General features: G+C 37.2%; 1 long non-coding RNA gene across 1 annotated transcript; it reads left to right on the top strand.

The window, feature by feature from the left end:
* Positions 1-2,615: 2,615 nt before the first annotated feature.
* LOC136564773 (uncharacterized) lies at positions 2,616-17,190 on the top strand. The gene is made up of 2 exons (XR_010784751.1): positions 2,616-4,211; positions 15,527-17,190. It is a non-coding gene; the product is annotated as an uncharacterized lncRNA (long non-coding RNA).
* Positions 17,191-20,833: the final 3,643 nt, after the last annotated feature.

The following is a 20,833-nucleotide window of genomic DNA, read 5'->3' as shown; positions in this document are numbered from 1 at the left end:
GAGGGACTAATAATAGAGTCTTCTTCCAAGCTTCTTCATGTTTTTACAGAATAGAGTGGTGCAATAGTTCCCTCTTTGTATTTTTAAGCGGGAACTTAGTGAACAGTGAGAAAAGGCACATTCTATATTATCTGCACTGTTTCCAGCAGTCTATAATTTTCTTATTTCTCCAGCTCTTGTTTTTAAGTCCCAGTCCTGATACATGAACATTAGTTGACTCCCAAGATCTCTGTTGGTGTGAAGCAGCAGATCCTACCAAAACAAAGCCAAAACATGTGTTTTTGAGAAGGTACTTTCCACTTGGAAGTTGAGAAAACAAGTGAACAAAGTCCAGTAGCCATGGCTGTACTCTGTCCTCCCACACAATGCCAGGGGCTGAGCATCCCTGCGATCCTCCATGCTCCTGGTTTACAGCTTAAACACCCTGCTGTTTTGGGAGGTACCACAGACCTTACATTGTTTGGCACACTTCAGATTTGGAAAAAGCCCACGTGAATAAAGAAAACTGTGTCCTAGTATGACAGTGGCACTCCTTCAAGCTCCCAGAGGACCCTCTGCCAAGTTTTTCATAGTTCAAGTTCAGCTCCTGATCCACGCAGCCAGACTGAGGATCTGTTACTGAGAAGGGTATGTGAGTATGCATGCTCTTTAGGATGCGGCTTCAAAAGGTAATCTACAATGTGCCCCAGTGGAACTGTAAAAATATTATCTGTAGCTCTGTAACTCATTATTTAGACCACAAACCCGTATATTTTACAGTTCTGAGTCTCTTAAAGATATTATGTTAAATGATAACGATGATGATGATGATATTAATAATAGTGATGATATATTGTATGATAATTAAGGTACTAATTATATCAGTAGTAATACTAATAATAATACTGGTACTATAGCCACTAATAAAGAATACCTTGGTTTTCCTTTTCCTTCCCTTTATTTCTGAGCAAGATATACATAGTAGCCTGAAGAACCCCAATTAGACTTAAACCTTCATTTTTCAAAGAGTGTTTTACTCTTTATGCAGGATTTTCTATTCCACGTATTTCACTCTAACTGGAATAATGTATCTTCAGGATCCAGGCCATTAAATCATTTTCCTCCAAAAAGTATGATTTTATTTACATATCTCACTGAGGCTGTTGAATATATACTTATTCCTATTCAAACAACCCTGTATTAATGCAAATAAGAATATTAGGGACCTTTAATAACATAAATTGCCCTTAGTACTTGATTCTCCCAATGTGGCTATACACATAGTATTCATAATATCATTATTTTAGACCCCAGTTATATGCTATTACCCAGCAGATGATGTACAGCCCACCATTCATGTGGATGGAGTCTCCTGAAATTTGTAGCTACCTCTTGCAATCTACTACTCATTAAATTATTGTACGGTCCAGGTTGGATGGAACCTCAAAAGATCATCTGTTCCAATCTTTCATTGGAAGGAGGCTTAAATGAGACCCTCAAGTACCCTATCATTTTATCTATCTATCTATTCATTATTTACATTAATGCCCAATAATGCAGTATAAATCCTAAAAAAAGAACATTCTAAGCAATATTTCAGAGTCTTGGTTGCATCCCAGATTTTGTAACATATATTAATGTTATGGTTTTGCTGTTGTTTTGTTCAATTGTTAGTCTTAGATTATGCAAATGCCTCCGGATGTTTTTTCCTGATTATCATAAGTAAGGAATAGCTGCAGCTCAGAGATGTGAGTTCTTGACTAACCTAAGTGTCTAGTCACTCCCACTTAATTTATATACCTAGAATTAGAGGTAACTTTGAAAACTTAAGCCCTATCCTCAAAATGATTTTTTTTGTTAAATTCATTAGCATCAAACTTAATGGAGTACATCAACAACCCCTTTTAAAACATAAATTATTAAATGCTTCATGTGAGTCAGTGTAATTCATGCTTTTAACTGCAGCAAAGTCAAATTTTCAAAATATATTGAACATATTTTAATTGGACTCTTTATGGCAATGCCTGAGGCTTTGATAAAAATTCACAACTACAAGACATAAATGACACTGATAAATTCACTGGGTGACAGGCTGAAATGAAGAACAGAGGTGAAATTTCAAAATGTGAAAGGCTTCCAAATTTGTGTCTCTATCTAGCAATAAATCCATAGTTAAAAGTAACAAATAGTATTTCCAGGATTGATGCAAAAAGAGATCATCTCTTCTCTCCATGGGTGAAGCAGATTATTCAGAAAACCAGAGAAGAAATTAATTTGAATTATCAGCTCCATTGAACTAATTAAATGGTAAAGAACAGAAAATTTCCACATAATGCATGCCAGATTCTGTGTCTATGGGACCTGATTTCTAATTCTCTTACAGGAATAAACCCATGAAAGTAAATTGCTGAAATCGAATGTGGTTGTTAATCTTACTCTCCTCAACCTTCCTTTGTCCTACACATATAATCCTTCGAGAAATCAGGTGTTTGTGGACTTGGAGTCAGAGTGCCATGAGATATATGTCTGTATGTCATAATCATATGTTACTACTGGAAAAAAATTACTTTCATGGGAAAAAGGAAGAGCTGTGACATCCTGCAAAATAAGAAAGCAGCCATTTGTGGATAGCGGGATACCAAGAAGGAAAGAAAAGCATCTTCTTAGAGCTTCCTTGTTTTCAAGCTAGAATAGAGCTAGACAAGTCTTTTGCTTAACTAGATATTAATGATTATATAAATATGTATTTTAACTGTCTGCTTAAATGATGAACAGGATGGCATTTAAAAAATTGCAATACTCTAAACAAAGCTCCTGTGATGGTAATTACATCTAGTACATTACCTCATAAAAAGCAGTCAATTTGTGCAAGAGAATTAAACTTCAGTTTGAGAACTGTGTGGGTGTACACAAAATAACAAATAAAGAACTACTCTTCTACTACTCTGTCAAAAACCTTTAGTGGAAAAGTCCCCTCAGAGGACATTTATTTTAGACATTTAAATGTTCAATTATTCCCAGATTTTCAGCCAATCATTTAAGCTCATTAGAGTGCTGAATGCTGCATGTTCTGCATCAAGTCACAAACCTATCACTTGTAAATGTTTATTAAAATCTCAAAGATACATTTGGAGTTGAAAAATCTATTAGCAGCATAAAGTCTCCTGAAGCATCAGGTTTTGGATGGGATAGTGTGGAATTAAATATCAAGTAATTGTAATTTAAAAAGCTGTTAAAATAAGTATCTTTTCTGTGTTTTCTTAACAGTCTATCACTTAATTTCCTTCAGTCCAGCTAAGAATGAATTGTCAGGCAAGTGCAAAAATTTAAGTACTGTTGTAAATTAAAGTGTTCTTTTGAACCAGGACTCAAAACTTAAAATTACATGTTTCATCAGAGCCTACCCCTGACCCATGACTGATGTAAAACTGTTACCTTTGGGGTAAGGTGTTCATACCTTTAAGGACAGCCACAGCTGCCAAGTTTTCTAGACATAACTACTATTATTTTTCATTATACTTTTAGGACAGACAGGCAACACATTTTCCAAGTTTACCAAAAAAGTTTGTTCCAAGAGCTAAATATATTTTTAGGACTTTTAAGTTATTGCCAAGCATAGCAGTTCAAAAATCCTCTCCTGCTCTCTCCTCTCCTCATTCAAAAATGTTTTGATCACCATGATTTCTGGTAACTGTGATACTTAATAACCTGCAGATGAGATTAATGACTAATGAGTCTCAGTTCTGAAAATGCTTCAGGGTCATGCCAGATGAGGAACAAATGTCTTATAGTGAGTATTCTTTTGCCCAGTTATTAGGAACCAAAATTGGAACAACCTACCCAGAGAAGTGGAGGTGTTTAAAAGATGTGCAGATGCGCCACCTGCGGACATGGCTTAGGGGTGGACTTGGCAGTGCTGTGTTAATGGTTGCACTTGATGAACTTTAAAGTCTTTTCTAACCTGCATGATTCTATGAATCTATTAAAATATTGTCAGCCTATTGTCTTCTGTCCTTTAACAGCTTGTCTATGTAGAAACCTTTTTAAAACTATGCCTGTTATATACATATGTTCATCAAAAGTAAACTTGCAAAATAAAAACACTAATCATAGTATTTCTTTTTCCAGTTTAAATTAATTCCCTGAAGCAGATGTTTCCCAAATGATGCTTGACCTCATAATGTTATTCAAAATAACTTCAGGACTGTGGATTCAGAATTCAAAGTTAAATTGTAAGATCACTTTAAAAATTATGGTGTTATTGTCCAAATTACCCTTTTCATTATTAAAAATGCTTTTCTAGAAATATGAACAAATTCAATGGTATTATAAGAGAAAGCAAAACCCAAAAGCTCCTAATGCAGATTGCAAGGAATTCTCTTAAAATGCATAAAAAAGAGGAATAAATTCCATAAAAGTGCTAGATTTTTGATTAAAATTGTGCACTATAAAATATGTTCTTTGAAATAAATTTAATCTTCTCTCACCCTTAGCACTGCTTTTTTCCCTTTAATCTGAATAGTATTTGCTTATCTTATTACTTTACAAAATTATAGTTTTGTTTTAATCAGTACTACAGCTAAGCATATAAGATCTGTCAAAACACCATGGAGTAGGTAATGGAGAGGAAAAGAACATTTCAAATGAACTTTCAATGACAATAGAATTTTCAAGATATCTTTAAATGACACTAAAAAAATGCTGCAAAATTTTTTTTTTATTCTATGCCATACTGACATAGAATTTGATTGAAGCTGCATATCTTTAAAATGTGTGTAATGGTCACTCATTTTAAAATTACTTTGAGTGCCCTACATTTTATTACTACGTACCATTCCCTATGCCAGTTTTTCTTAAGTGCTTAAAAGAAGCTTCAGATATGATTTTATTGAATGTTATCTTCTTTCTTTTACTCTGCAAAAAAAACCAATATCCACAGCTTTCTTATTGTTTTGGCTTCATGCAATGTGTTCTATCACTACATTTTCTTATTCTCTCATATCAGTATTGACTTAAACACCTTTCTTAACAACTAATCTGCTGCTTTATATTTTAAATTAAAGGGATTCAGTCCCCTATGTCCAATGTGCATGTAAGTGCACAGAGTAAACACCACCACTTATGAAGAAACATTTCTAAATTGTTGGAGAGGGAAAAAAAATCAATTTTTAACACCACATGCAACTGGGAAAAACTGGTATTTCATATTCGTTCAAAGTGGACACTTTCATGCTATTTAATTTACTGTGTATAAATTATTATTGCAAAAGATAAGTTAGAATTGTTAATCAAATGAAGAATTACAGTTCATGTCACACAGGAATAAAATACTGTTCTAAGAATTTTGAGTGCCTATTTTTTTGAGAGAGGAGAAAAAAGAACATTAATAATAAGATGTGCTTCCCTAGATATTGCTAGAATTCTACATTATGCTTTTATAGGATAACTTTTTGCATAGAAGATCTTTTGATGTTATTAAACCTCACAGATGGTAGATTCTTTTATAAACTGCTCTTTTATAACTCCCATTCTTTTGTAACTGCTGTGACTCGCTGTAGATATGGAGAAATTTTTGTATAAGTGGCTGCTTAACTTCTTCTCTGGAGCAAATCAGTCTTCTTCTCAGGCAAAATTGTTCCTCACAAATTTCTCTGCCTTGGTTCCCAAGGTATCTTTTAGTAAGACAGTAAGATATGCCCGCATGGATTTGTGCTAATAACAGAAGAGATGCCATTACTATCAAATGCATAAGCATGAATTTTATCATATCCAACTTTACCCACCTAACATGTAGGTACCTGATCTATCATAATAATGTAGATAAATTCATGGAGAGTGAGGCATCTCCAAAGGACAATTCATCTTATGCACTATGAATACCTACCCAGGGATGAGAATAGTAGCACTGAAGAGGTTCATTTATCTCCATTGAAGGAATCCACATCACTAGCATAGATTAGGTTGCTAATTTTTAGGTGGCTAATGTTGGCTGAGATGATTCAACCCAGGTGATGAAGTAGCATTGTAGGTCACTGTCCAAGTCCTCTGTATTATGCAGTAGCTGTAACTCCTGCTGATATTACTGTATCTGATCAGCAACCAGTCCCACTCTAATGTATCTGAGTAGGAAATTTAGAATTAGAAATACCATTAACTGAAGCCTTTCTTTTTCTTAAGTTTTTTGTTTGTCCTTGCTAAGCAGAAATGTGCTTTGTGTTTATATCATTCCTCTCCTTCTCATATACTGAGTTGGTTCTAGATTATCGATCTTTCTGTGCTAGAGTGAGGAATTATTCCAAATGCAATACAACATCTCAGAATAGTCTGATGGCTTCCAGATGAAAGATCACACTGTTTCTTAGCTGTCTCTTTTGAGTCTTTGATGTATTATTTCTCCCAGCCTGCATGGTACAAAACTAAAACTGAGGGACTAAATTTTGCTTTTCTTCTGGTTGACAGTCAGATCTATGGCAGGTTTCTAAATGGCAGTCTTGAATTTTTGGCAAAATATTCTGCACAGTCCAATGACAGTCACTTAATATATTGTGCCAGAATGTCCTTTGGTTTACTGTGTCAACCATCTCCAGTCTTATTTCTGGGGGCTTGGGTTTTAAGAAAACTTGTTGTTCAAACATTCTATGTTCAAGTGTCTTACCTTCTGTGGAGAACCATGAATTTGGACACATGTCCTTGGAAAAGAGATTAATTACTCCATGGTTTCACCAATAATGCACTTCTCTGTATAATGCACTTCTCTGTGAACCAGAGTTTCACTAATGTTGAGGTGCTTTTTCTAATTGCTTATTTTTCTGGTCTCCTTAAGCTTAGGCTTGAATAAACCACAAAACCAAGGGTCCCAGGGAAACTGCAACTACAAAAGGAATGCCAAGTGAAGGATGGCAGTGGCCCGATATTGCTCCATCAGAAAATTTCGTCTTCAAAATCTCCAACCACAGGCCACGTACAACTGCCTTAGAAAAAGCCTGACTTTACTGCTCCCCTTAGGGTTAGGTCCCCACTTAGGGTAAGGGTTCAGAAAACCATAAAGCCCAGAGCTCCAGGCACACTGTAACACATGCAAAAGAATTGCAAAGGGGAACATGGCACTGCCTCAACATTGTTCCCTCCACACCTTTCTGCTTTGCACCAGTGTCAGCCAAATACTCTATTTAGTTCTTGGGTCAGGGTTAAGGTTACACTTAAGGTTAAGATTGAGAAAACCCCAAAGCCCAGAGCTCCAGGCACACTGCAGCTGTAAAGGCCATGCCAAGGGGAGCACTTGCAGTGCCAATGGAACTGCCCCAGCATTGCTCCCTCCACACCTTTCTTCTTTGCACCACTCCTGTGCTTTGCACCTCAGAAAATTGCTGCTTTTACTGCTCTGCCTAGTTTAAGGCTTATGCTTGAGGTTAGACTTGAGAAAATCATAAAGTCTAGACCTCAGGGTTGTTGCCATCACAAAAGGCATTTAAAGGGGAGAACTTCACATCATCGCATTACATTTAATTGCAACTACATAATTTCTTTTATTTTAAATTGGATTTTATTTTATTAGAAGTCTACCCTAGTAAGTTACTTTGACTTTTTCAATATCTTTGAGATTTTGAAGAGTAGCAATTCAGCAAGGTTTGGTCCATTTCCCTGCTCTTCTTATCATCCCATGCCATTTTATTGGTTTTAGTTCCAGTTCAGAACTTTCTCTTCTATTTTCAGTGTTTTGTTTAATCAATCTCTCCATTTGGCCATTCATTTAATTACATTCACTGATTTCAGCATTTCAATGAGTATAAATCTGGCAAGGTTCGATCCTTATGAGGATACCTCATATCATCTCAGACCATTTCATGATGGTCACTCCATTTCCAAATTTTCTATTTGTTTTCAGTTGCATTATTATTTCTTCCTATCTCCTGTCCGAACTGCTTGTTACACTTCATTCTTGGATTTCAAGATTTCAGTGGGGATCAATTGAGCAAGCTTTGGTTCATTCCCCTGCACTTTATGTAATCCCATTCACTTTTATTGGTTTTCCTTTGGTTCAGAATTTTCTCTTTTCCTTTTAGCATTTTCAGAATTTTCTCTTTTCCTTTTAGCATTTCATATCTTCAATTTCTTCTCCTGTCTCTTGTTTATCTTCCTTCCCTGACTTTTCTGTTTCAATGTGTCTACCATTTTGTGGTAGTCACTCAATTTCCAAATTCTCTGGGTTTTTTCAGTTGCATTTTATTTGCCTTTTTATTGTATTTATTTTATATTTATATAATATAAATATATAGTTTTATATATATATTTATTTATAATATATTTTATTTATATCTCCTGCCCAGAGTGTTTGTTAGACTTTGTTCTCTGATTTCAAGACTTCTTATCCTTTCCTGAAAGGAAGAATTTTCTTTTCAGGAAAGGAAATGAAATCTTTTGATTTCAACGACGATCAGTTGGGCAAAATTTGGTCCAATTTCCATGTACTTCATGTCATTCCATGAGATTTTATGGTTTTCACTTTGGTTCAGAATTTTCTCTTTTTTTTTAACATTTCATTTCTTCAACTTCTTCTCCTATCTCATTGTTTATCTTTCTTTGCTGATTTTGTGATTTCAATGCAAGTAATTTTGGTGAGTTTTGGTCCTTTTCACTGCACGTCACTTCATCTCTGTCCATTTCATGGTAGTCATTCCATTTCCAAATTTTATTATTTTCTTTAAGTTGCATTTTATTTTTCCTATGTCCTGTCCAGAGTATTTGTTACACCTTGTTCTCTAATTTAAAGATTTCAATGAGGATCAACTGGACAAGCTTCGGTCCATTTCCCTGCTCTTTATGTTATCCCGTTCACTTTTATTGTTTTCGTTTCTGTTCAGAATTTTCTTGGTTTTTTAGCATTTCATTTCTTCAGTTTCTCTTCTTGTTTCTTTGCTTGACTTCTTCCCTGATTTTGAGATATCAATGAGTATCATTTTGGCAGGTTTCTCTCAGTTTAATTTAATAAAAACAATACTTCTATAGCAAAACATTTCTCCCACCAGATCATTCTTCTTGGCACAACCCTTGGGCTAGTCAAAAAACTGCTTCTATTGCTCTGCTTAGGATTAGGCATATGCTTTGGTTTAGGGTTTAGGACACCACAAAGCCCAGAGCTCCAGGCACACTGCAGCTGTGAAAGTCATGCCAAAGGCAGCAAGGCACTGCCCCAACATTTCTCTCTCTATGCCTTGCTCCTTGGCATCAAACATGGGCTATGTACCTCTGCCTCAACAATCATCTGATTTTCTTAATTGATAACGATTAGGGTTATGCTTAGGTTAAGCTTAGAAACCCACAAAAGCTAGAGCTCCTGGGAAACTGCATCGACAAAAGGCATGCAAGGGGATCACAGCACTGTCCCAACATTGCTCCCTCAGAATCTTGCTTCTTGGCACCAGCCATAGGCTTACTACCCCAATCTCAGAAAAAGCCTGATTTTATTTCCCCACCTTAGGGTTCGGGTCACACTTAGGGTTAGGCTGTACAAAACCTTAAAGCCTAGAGCTCCAGGGACAGAGAACAGCATTGCTCCCTCAGCATCTTGCTTCTTGTAACTTCTTTGGGATGGTTTATATGTCATATCCATTTTGGGGCAGGGGGGAAGGGGGAATGTTGGTTTTTTTTAATTTACGGAATGGTCGTTGCCTCCCCCGGCTGTTGGAGTATCACCATAGGTGAGGGGCTGCCCAGGATGCTGAAAGTGTTGGGGGCCAGGGGCTGCTGCTTCCTTTGGATGGGGTGAGCAACTCAGCAGCCATTGCAGCACAGCTCTCCTACTGGTTGTCTTCTTGCCCTGTGGCTTTTGCCCATTTCTTTCTCTTTTTCCCTCGAGACTGTGGCTAGGGCTTGTCAGCTTGCTTCTCTCCTGCTCTGCTGCTTGGGAGCTGAGAGCCAGTTCTTGCTTTGCCTGGAGCCCACAGTCCCCTGCTGGGACCACTGCCCCTGACCCTGGGACCAGGCATTGCCAGTGAGCTAACCAAGGGAGTGATCCCCACCTAGCCCATCTGTTTTCTGCTAGTTTTGTTTGTTGTTACTGCTTTTGTTGTTGTTTCTCTGTCTTGTTATTCATATAAATGTTAGTAAAGAACTGTCAATCCTTTTCCCATATCTTTGCCTGAAAGCCACGTAATTTCACAATTATAAAAATCTGGAGGGAAGGGGGTCACATTTTCCATTCCAAGGGAAGTTCCCGCCTTCCTTGGCAGACATCTGTCTTTCAAACCAAGACAGCATCATCCTTATGGTGGGCACATCAGTCTCAGCAATAGCCTGATTTTACTGCTCTGTTTAGGGTTTAGGTTGCACTTAGGGTTAGGCTTGAAAAAACCACAAAACCCAGAGCTCCATGGACACTGCAACTACAAAAGGCAGCTACTCAAGGGGAGCACAGCACTGCCCCATCATTGCTCCCTCCACACCTTGCTCCTTGGGCACCTTGAGCCTCAGCAAAATCCTGATTTTACTGCTCCACTTAAGGTTAGGTTTGCACTTAGGAAACTGAGTGGACACAGGAAAAACACTTGTCATTTGCATAGTTCTGTTCTGGTTTGCCTTTGCCTGTTAAACACAGATGTGAGTGTACAACTGCCTAAACACAAAAAGAGATCTGAAAATGATGGCTGGCCCAGGCTGAATTCTGCAGAGAGAAATTGTTGCACCATTTTCTGTAGTAATTAAAGCTATTGGATTTTTTCAGAATTTTTTGTTACAGGAAAATTCTGCTCAGAATATATTATACAGCTGGCCAATGTTCCTTTAGTTGTATTTTTTTTTTCTTTAAGAGTGCTGAATCACAATTACAAAAATGGCAGCAGAAAACGAAATTAATAACATTTCAAGATCATATTGATTTCTAGGCAAAACCAAAGGAATGTTCATACTTTTCTCAGATATCCCAATAAGAACAAAAAATACAATTAATGTCCTAAGAAAAAAAATTATACTTCAAATGTTATCTATGCAGAGAAGAAAAAATGCTGGTAAAGAAGAAAAAGCTTTTACTTGCAAACATATTGAGCAAAAATTATTATTTTTATTTTTTTCCAAGGACTAACTCACAAAACAGTCAGCTATTTCACACACACAGGAGCTAAATGCTGAAGAATCTTCATACATATTCATAGGAGTGAAAATTTAGCTTCTGATCTCAGGGGAAAAGCTACAAAACCCAGACTTGGACACCTAAATTGAAAATTCTAAACTGTTCAGAAAAAGATTAATGGTCATCTGGCTGCTACACATCCAATTTGTGTCATTATCTTAGTGTTTTAAGAATAATTTTGGTTCTATTCCTATGGTGAAGATGAAATCATTGTAATTTCAAGTTTTTTATATTAATATCAATGTTTCATGGAGTCAGTGATACACTAAGAACTTTAGCTGGTACACAAAAGGAAGATTTTTGCCTTTGAGAGTGATAAAATGGTAATTTCATGTGACTTGTGACTGTCTTCACTCAAGATTTTGCACATACACGTTAACAGATTTTAATGGTCTATGGTAGAGATCTTGTTAGTCAGTTATTAATGGTATTGAAAACTATAATAAAGCCTAAGACCTGACACAGAAAGAAGTCTACTGTGACAACCAGTTTACAAAACAGGAAGAGTACACAGACTCTGAGAGGTAGAAAGTTAAACCAACAGAGACTGTAGCACACACACTGAGTGAACAGCACAATGACATCATTTTCTGCTCTGTGTGTGCGGTTACTGTAAAAGGATAAATGAAAGTAGGTTGGTGAGTTAGGAAAGCTGTGAAAGAGTTTAGATTCTAGAGGCATGAGCATCATCTTCTTATACTGAGAAATGTTCCATGATTTATACATGTGGAAAATACATTATTTAAGGATTGTTGTTTATTATTAAGGGTGTTTATATTCTTGAGACTGGATGATGATACAGTTAATGAAAATGCTCAGAAACTTACATAAGTCTGAGGGGGAAAAAATAGCCAATCCAACCCTGTACATTGTCTCTTATTCTTACTTAAGAGGCAAGTCAAATGAGCCATTAAAAACCTTGAGCTTAGATCCAAGATTTACATACATTAAACAGATTGGAACAAAAAAAAATCCGGAATTTGTCTCTGTAAATGCCAGGAATCTATACAGTTGGAGGATAATTAATACCTACTAGGTGAAATATGTAGACTTCTCTCATCCTTACATTTTATCTTCAAAACTTTCATCCTAATAAGAATTACATTATAAAAATGTATTAATAGTGGATTAATAATTGTTCTGTCACATTCTGTGAATTCTGTCAGGTTTGCTTGGCAATTGAAAAGACAGGGCATAGCCTTTTGCTCTATGATTTTATGAACCAGACTACTTAATAGCTCCTGTCATAGCTATTTAAGTAACTGATGTCCCTTTCCTAGTGGACTGAAGACCCCAAGTGGTCAGGCTTCATCTTTTCTGTATATTTAAAGCCAAAATGAATAGATTTCTGTAACTGCTTACCATTGCAGAAGTCTATGAGGTATGTATCTAAGAGAAAAACACAAAGAGACTAGAAGTTTAGGAAAGCATTTTCTTTCCAAAAAATAGATGCCAATAAGCAGTATTTTAAAAAATAGGAGGGGGTGTGGGAAGAGTTACTGCTGATACTTAAGTGCAAAAAAGTGCATAAAACAAGTCTGTGTTTCTACAGTTCTGTTTCTCACATTGATACTTTTCTCCAAGCTGAAACACACTGTTTTCAGCCTTCTCTAATCCACAAGGCTCTTACCCAAACCTATTCATTCATTCCAAGAGCTGGCGAAGAAGGAGGAAGAAAAGCTGAGAGACTGAAACCATCAGAAATTCTAACTGGCAGAAATGGCAGTTAAAGAAAATAAAATAAAGCTGAACTTTTGACTTTCCATTACAAGACAAGTCAAATATTTCTGGACTTACATTTATTTAATTATTCATAACGAGAAGATTTGCTTTCACTTTTTTTTTTTTATTTTCAACTCCATTGTAAAATAGCTGAGATTTTTGGACTTTAGTATGTACAAAACTGCTATGTATTTTCAAAGCACAGTACGCACACTTCTAATGACATAGAAACACATTGTTATCTTTTATTTTGCTTCACCTGTATTCTTATGAATTAAACTCTTGGATGCAACAATTTAAAAGCCTTGAGGGATTTGCTAATGCAAAGTCTTAAAATTATGAGTTTTTTAAATGAAAAGCAGAAGCCAAATCTACCAAATTTCTTTAAAAGTGTCTCCAACTGTCTTAGCTTTTTCCTCCTTGCTACCCTTCTTTCCTGGCTACGAATGTCTCATGTTGATCTAGGGCTGGCATTCAGCTATTGTTTCTCAAAATACTTCTAGCTCTCCTGATCAAAGTTTTAAAATCTTGTAACAATATCAAAACACTGACTACATTCTAAGATCCGGGTAAGATTTAAGGGGATTTTGGTGAAGCATAACTAGCATTACATTAAAATAAACTCTTAGATGGATAAATTGTTTCAGCTTACATCATGATCAAATAAAATAATGAAAGTTTTTAAGATTAAATTCTGCTATTTTTTCCCTAAAGTCTATCAAAACTGGCAGGAGGTTGAACCCTGGCAGCTTATTTTTCTATTATCTTCCATGGCAGCAAGGGAAATTAAACATATTCAGCCAGAGCAGAATGCACTGCTACAGGATATCACTCCATGAAGACATAATGCCAAATAAAAGCAGGAGATATTAAATAATTTATCAATGCTATCACATGATGGGTGAATAGGAGTATCAGGCGCAGTTTCAGGGCTCCCTGCCTTGGTTCTACCCCTAACACCTTCCTGCTCCTTTTTGAGGATAGTAATAATCAAGACTGCATCTAGTTTCCAATTTTTAATTCTAAGAAAGACACATAAAGCATGAAATGGTAGTGACTCTGTGGCATGTGTTTTTCATTCCAAGGTTTGCTTCCTTGAACTGATGTTTAAAATTAACATATAAATTAAGTTTTTTGGTTAAATGAATGAAAATTGATATTTTGACAACCATTCTAAGAATAATATATTTATTATTTTCTCTTAGCCAGTAAGATCTACCAAGTGAGAGCACCCCCAACTCAAAATGTGAGCCATGGTCCTGACATTACTGACAAACTCATTTGTCAGTAATATGCAGGTTGATCAGCTGAACTGTGTAAAGTAACTTACAAAGTGTATGAGTTGGGCACCTGTAGCAGTGCTCCATTAAAACTGGGCATTCATTTTATATCGTCCTCCTTTATTTTTCCTTTCTTCAGGGTGGATAAAATATAATATAGTTGCCCTCAAGGCATAAATTTTACTCTGCACTTCTTCATATCAATTGACCTGGCTGTAAACACAAATCTGGTCTTACAGGCTTGGCAGTGGCAAAAAGATATATGAGTGCTGCTCAAAGCATTTTCCTTTGTCATACTGGGCAGATGGCTGACCTGAAATATCCAACTCCAACTGACCTACTACTCAGAAATAAACCTTTATTGATTCTCAATCTGAGTTACTAAAGCAGCTTCAAAAGAATTTGAAGAACCTGAAGAACATTTTTCTCCCAAAAATATGTTGACTTAGCATTTATGCATTGTTGTGATTTCCACAGATTTCTACAAAAAAACCCAGCAAGATTCTGTGGATATACAGCCTTTGTTCTGCTTATCAGTGTGATGTAGGGCACTTGAAGATGAAGAGGAAGATGATGAGATCATTATTTGTATCACAAAAGTTAGAAATCACTCACTATAAACTGGCTATAAACTAATGACTAAATCATTGGCTAAAAAGTCTTCAGCAGGGATAGGCAAGGAAGGAGAGGCAGTGGGGTATCCCTGTATATTCATGAAGGTTTCAATTGTCCAGAGCCTGATCATGGTGACAATAGCATCAAGTGTTTATGGGTAAGAATCAAGGGGAAGGCCAACAAAGCAGACATCATAGTGGGAGTCTGTTTCCATTGCCAATGTAACGAAATTTGCAATGTTGTTAAAAGTTGTGTGGAAGCAATGCTGCTATAGCCATATAAATGATTAGAATAATTACCATTTGTTTACATTAAGGGTTTTTATTGCCTAAGAACTTTAATGCATTCATTATTGGAGAGTAGCCACCAAAATTTTTAGAGGAATAATTGTAACTCACTTGAGAATAGTTCACATTAATTACAAACTAAATGCTTAATGCTCATAATCCTGAGTAACATAGAAATTAACAGTAGAACCCTGCAAAGCTGTGTAAATTCTGAAGCTATTCATATTCTAAATCCATGCTGAAAGGGAACTTCATTAAGACAGTTGCATCTTATTTCCAGCTGCAGCTAAATCTTTAAATAACTATACTAGAAAAAGAATTTAAAGGCACCCACTTATGTAAGTTATGAACATGAATAAAGGACAAGTGCTTTACAGTGTACTACCCCCGTAAGCCTATCTCCAAGTTTTCTGATGATTCACAGTGTCTCCAGGCAACAAAGTAAATGACAGCTTCTGAATGTATTTCCTGTTCTTTCTTCATCTGCATTTACAAACTCTTTTTTTTTTCCCTCCTAGAAGACTGGTGAGGAATTTTGGTAGCAGTTCTAAAACACCTCCATTTCATCAGTTCAACAAAGAAGTCCGCTCAGCCAAACTGGGATGTTATCTAAAGAGACTTTTCTTCTTGAATTCTTTCCAGCAGTTTTACTTATCTCCTATTACAATTAAGAAATGCTTAGATTTGTGCATATCTCTAACCTCTGATTTAGCCACCTGTATATCTCTGTATCTCCTTCCTTGGTACTTTTATATTTGTGTTGCTGCCAACCCTTCAGAGCCATCCCTAGCTCATTCCTTGGAGTATGTGGATTCCCAGCCTATTGTGTACATAAAACAATTATATTCACTTTCACTTGTTTCTGTGCTGTTCGTGATTAACTGGCAATTTAATAAGAATCCCACTGAAACAGAACTTACAAAATTTTATGCCCCCTTATGGAATTTTATAAGATCAAGACTGTGTACAAAGTCAGGAAGATGATGCTGGTGAACTCATTCTTTTTGATTGTCTGCATACGGTATTCTTCAAGCTTCATTTTGCAGTATCACCTCCTCCTGTCATGCTATTATATTTATAATTTAAAAAGAGACCCTTAAATTCTAATAGTCTCAAGGATAAGTTTGTTCTCTCACAGTACATTTATTCAATTTTAATTTATTTTAATTTCATTGTTTTGAAATCCCATTTTATAGGGTCTTTCTCCTAACAATTACTTTTATGGATGATTCATGAGAATTGTGTAGCTTGTCCCAGAATCTCTGCCCCTGGCAGAGTTCAGCATGTCCACACAGCAGATGCTAGTGGGAGTCAAAATGGATACCCAGGAAAATTTAATTCTTTTGAATACTTTTTTGTCACTTATGTGCTCTATGTCCCGGAAAGGCATCAGTATCCAATTAATTCTTATTCTTTTAAAATCAAATGATTTCAAAATCAGTTTTTGAAAAGACAAGTGATTGCTCAATTATGCTTCTTATGTGTCTGCTGGCACTGACTTTCAGAAATGGGCCCAATTTGCGGAAACATAGTGACTTCTGAACCATGCTTAGTGGCATAGTTGACATATCTGATGGACATGCTGCCATCCAGAGGGATGTGGACATGCTCAAGAACTGGGTCAATGGGAAGGTCATGAGGTTCAACAAAGCCAAGACCAACTCCAAGGTCCTGCATGTGGGTGGGGGCAATCCCCAGTATCAATACAGGCTGGGGAATGAGCAAATTGAAACAAGTCCTATTGGGAAAGACTTGGGGATTTTGGTGGAGGACAAGCTGGAGATGAGCCTGCAATGCCCATTCACACAACTGAATATTGGTTCAAGGGGGAAAAGTTTGATTTTTTTTCTCAGCAGACTTTCAGTTTGCACATGCATTTCATAGAACATCATCTTGCTAGGCAAAGTGGGAAGAGTTTTCTCATTAGTTAATGGAAGTTAAGAACTAATAGGGAGGTCTTTTCAAAATGAGGATGTTTCACTTGAAGGGAGGAAAGGGAGGAAAAAAGAAAAAAGTCAAAGAAGACAAGAAAAGATAGAGTGAGAGATATTTTAAATTTAACTACACTGTAATAGATTAATGCATTTGGGGTTTTTGCTATATTTATTCTTGTGTTTCATAATTACTTTTCATGATACTGCCAATTGTGGATGATATAAATAAATGCTCTCATTTGAATTTACTTTATCTGACTGAAATTAATAGGCATTTTAAATAACTGGATAATATCAAGGCTCATTTCATCCAATGGCACAGTTAACTAGAGGACTGGATTACTGAGGAATCTGTCTCACTGCATCACATTGTTCAAAACAGACAAACATATGTTGACTGTTAGGCAACTGCCTGCCCAAAAAGATGACAGAGAACTGATATCACAAAAACAAAACAAAAACCCCCACAAGTTTCAGGGACTGCGGTAAGTGGAGAAGCTCCTTGGGAATGTGGGGATGTCTTCCAAGTCACTTGAACCTAGAGATGCAGAAGTATAGGGGAGGAAAATGCCAAGCTCTTTTGCTGCAGCCATAGATGAATAACGAGAAGATTCCCTCAGCAGAAGGACACAGCGATAAAATAGTTGAGCAAGGATTTGGAGAACTAGAGAGGTGCCTGTCTTCACTTTGCAACAATCCATATCCCTTCAGTGAACATCAGGAGAAGTGGAAAAAATTCTGGACCCTGCAATACATCTGGGTGTAGGGTACTGCCATATGCTCAGTTACCCATTACTTCTGAGACAAAGATCTTGGCAGGCACTCTTACACTTCAAAGAAGAGGCATGCCAAGGAACACATTGTTACTTCTTGGCAGAGGACACACCCGCTTTTATGGATTTAGAGCAGATGAATGAAAAAGGACTGATCTTTAGTGTGGGCTTCTCCTCTACAGATACCATTATTTGTGTTGGTTATCACAACCTGTAGAAGGCGCTCCCAAAGGCCAGTGAGAAGAACCAGGGCCAGCTGGAGCTGGCATGAACTGTGGCCATGTTCTCAGAAACTCTTTGTTGCTTTACTCCATGATCAGAGAGACTGTCTGCAGAATTTTGTTATGTGCTCTGCGACAAGTTTGACCTGGATGTCTTCTAAAACAACTTTGGTCTGGATCACGAATGGCAGGAATTCCCAAAGTGTAGGATACCCTACACTTTACTGTGAAGGAGGGTTTACAGTGGTCCTGTTGTTGGAGAACTGAGGTATAAATTCCCAGGTTCTCTCCACAGCACAAGACTCTACTGAAGTCTATCTTCTGCAACTGGTGTTTCTGCTGGAAGATGTGATTCAGTCAGATCAGGCCTATATGATTCTGTGACAGGATTATCAAAGGTACTCTATCTGGTCAGATACTCAACAAGAAGAAAGCACTTGACATGGAACATAAATATGTTATAGGGATCCCTGTATATTGCTATTAGTCCCTGCTTTATCGAAGTCACTTGATGCTTTATGAACTAGAGCAGAAGTCTTGTTTAAGTTCTTCAGGATCTTGGAACAAGACTGTTGACTTTCATTAGGGAGAGTTTCAAGGCTGCCTCTTGACCTGCTGTCTTTTTCTTCCCTAATGGGAGAAGATTCATGCTTTTGAAGCTGTGTGAAAACACAGATGAATCGATGGAAGTTAAAGTTTGTTAAGTCACCGACTTGATGGTGTCTTTCACTGGGTGAGCAAGTCAAGAAATCTGACCCAGTGGCTCAGAACAAGTGAGTTCATTCTCATACTCAACATCTAGCAGGATACAGGCATGCTGCTCTACCTGGGCATCTACACCTCTGCAAACAATCCCTCCCCAGTTCCTGACTGGAACAAAAGGGAGGGAGGGTTGTCAGAGCAGGTATGAAGGTGGGCAGGTCTGCTGTGGGTCCTTGACTTCAGGCAAAATAAATTCATTGTGATCCTGTCAGTCCTGAACATTTTCTGCTATTTCTTCAACAGCCTGTGCCTTTTTCCCATGACCTGGATTTTTTCAGGTCAGGGAAACACTGCCTCCCTTCCTGACAGTTGCATCCATGTAGCACGTACTGAGAACAAGCTGGCAAGGCAAGATTTCCCATCCCAGAGGCCATGCTGATTCTTTCTTTATAGTCTGTATTTATCTATGTGCTCATTAATCTCATACTTTTATGTTGGCTCTTCCACTTTAACCACAGAAAAAAGACTGACTCAGTCAACCCCTTTGGAGCCCTGTGTGTGACTGGGGCTTACAATGGTGATAATCCAGGCCCCTGACTCAGTGACTCCTTGTAATGATAGGTGACACACTTTGGCTAGCAGCTCTGCAATTTCACATTTGAGTTCCTTCACAGCTCTAGGGTGAATGGCTACTAATCCTGGTGACTTACTGTCCATCTAACTTACTCTATGTAGTCAAATTCTTCCTGTATACTTAGCTCAAATTGGTACAGCTACCCTACCAATCTGCTACCAAAAAATGCAGTGCATGTTGGAAACTTCCCAACATCTTTAACAGTAAAAAAAAAAAAATCACAGAAAATAAATCTCATATTCTCTGCTGTGACCTTATCTTCAGCTGCCACTTTCACACACTTTGTTGTCAGATGGTCCAGTTGTTTCATGAGCTGTCTTTCAGCTTCTGAGCTATTTAAACACCTTTTATTACCCATTTGAGTGTCTTCACAAACTCATTTATGTTTTCAGTTGTCACTGTTGAGTAAGAAATGACACAGACTCACTAGAAGGCTGGCTTGCACAGCATCTCACTTTACTTCAAAAGTCTCTCTCTTTATAGATTGTTCTGATACAGACAGACCAGATTGGTCAATTAATCAATACATTTCACCTGATTGGCTAATTAACAAAACCACCTTTCTTATAAACAATCTTTGAGAAAAACAGGAAAACAGAATAGGAAAACATGACCTGCAGGTTGTTTATAATAACAAGCTATCATTGTTTCTCGGCAATTCCCTAAAGTCTCACAAGTCAACCCAGAGAAAACTTATCTGGTTTTCTCGCTCTCTGATCAGGCTGTCACATCCACATTCTGTAAGTTCCTATGTACATATTATATGTTGTGGTTTTGCTGCTCTCCTCATTTGGACAACTTTTCTGTTTTTTTAAAGTCAATAATTTCTATACAGTAGCATTTAAGTTTTCTGTTTAGCTAAACAGGGCTTTTACTGGGTCATTATGTTTTCTTTTTCTGAGCAATTTGCCTGGGCTTCCAATACAGTATTTTCAAACAGCTTCAAGGCTGGTTGCAGGCCTTTTTGGAGTATTAATTTTGGGGGTATTTTTGCTAATAAACTCATTTGTATGCAACTCCTTTTCCTCAAATTAAACCTCTGTTTTCAGGATTTTTTTGGCTTGTTCTTTCCCACTGAAATATTAAGGCTAATTTTATACTGCTTTCTGTTATGGAGTGCTCTTCAACTAACACCATTTGTATTAGGCCCTGTAAATACTCAGGACCTAAGCCCAAATGGCAGCTTTTCATAAGAGTGCTAAGATTAGTTATTCTAGGAAGTGGACATCTACTGCATACAAGTCTTATCTCCGTCTCTTGTCCTGAGGCAGCAATGTGTCAGAACTCAGTACATCTCTCTGGGTGTCTGGAGTTGCTGGGGCCCCTGCTGGGGGGCTCAGAGACCCTGGCACACAGCCCAGAACATCTGTGGATTTGATTATGACCTGTGGAGCAAATTGCCAGCTTTGTATGAAGACCTGAAAGTCACAGAAGTTTAAATAATGTAATAATAAATTTATCACTGGGTGAAAAGGTAGATATTGGGATTTTTAGAATGGGGGTTTTGGGGACAAGATGGAGGGACTTGGGCATGTCCAGTCCTTCTTCTTCTCTACCTCCA

The sequence above is a fragment of the Molothrus aeneus genome, chromosome 1 (assembly GCF_037042795.1).
Source record: "Molothrus aeneus isolate 106 chromosome 1, BPBGC_Maene_1.0, whole genome shotgun sequence".
Taxonomy (NCBI): domain Eukaryota; kingdom Metazoa; phylum Chordata; class Aves; order Passeriformes; family Icteridae; genus Molothrus; species Molothrus aeneus.
Note: the sequence above shows the minus strand (reverse complement) of the source record. Positions and strands in the feature narration are given on the sequence as shown.